The following is an 841-nucleotide window of genomic DNA, read 5'->3' on the forward strand; positions in this document are numbered from 1 at the left end:
GCAATCCAGCACCTAGCAAACAACATACACTGGTATTTTTTTCTTCAGAAGTTTTATTTGAGGTTGCAAAATTGAAATTCATAAAAATCATAAGAAGAAAAGTTTTACGTACATATCTTTCGCATAATAGGATTCTCCTTGGGATCCAACAAAGGCGCCCACCAAAACACCGGGAAAAACTGACAAATGAATAATTTTTAACTGATTAATTCGGTTTTTATTTTGAATATAAGATAGCCAGGTTAATGACCAATTTATGTTATTTTAAAATAATTTGTGCAAATGAAATTAGTACTAAACCTTCAACACAGAAATGATTTATGTACCAAATCGTGGGGTTAATGGATCTGTTTAAAATGTTTTTAATCATCCTTTTATAAATTACTACGAAACAATTATTACTTTGAATGCAAATTTTGGGGAGTGTTCTGTGAAAATTTTATTGCAAGAAAGGATACTCCATTGTTATTATTACGAAAATAAGCATTTCTTTCTTTTATTATTAAAATATTAACTAATCTGAGGACTTACTTTAGCCGAGGACGTAATAACGAATCATTGACCCGTTATCTGTGAGCTACAGAGTGAGAATGGGCAGCATTTTGATGACAATATACTGATTAAAAACTTCGTTCATCAACCAGGAGAAATTGGACAGGAATGCATAATGTAATAAAATCGCAAAAATGTGACATATCATGAAAAAAAAAGATAAAAAGGATAGAAGAGTATTCTTTCTTTAGTTTTATTCCAATTATGATTTAGCAGTTTCTAAATCTCATTCCACTCGCCTTTTTAAATGAAATATACATATAACAACAAATTATTTTTATTTACTCAC

The sequence above is a fragment of the Saccostrea cucullata genome, unplaced genomic scaffold (genome assembly GCF_032062105.1).
Source record: "Saccostrea cucullata isolate Sc308-1 unplaced genomic scaffold, CSIRO_AGI_Scuc_v1 ctg456, whole genome shotgun sequence".
NCBI lineage: Eukaryota > Metazoa > Mollusca > Bivalvia > Ostreida > Ostreidae > Saccostrea > Saccostrea cuccullata.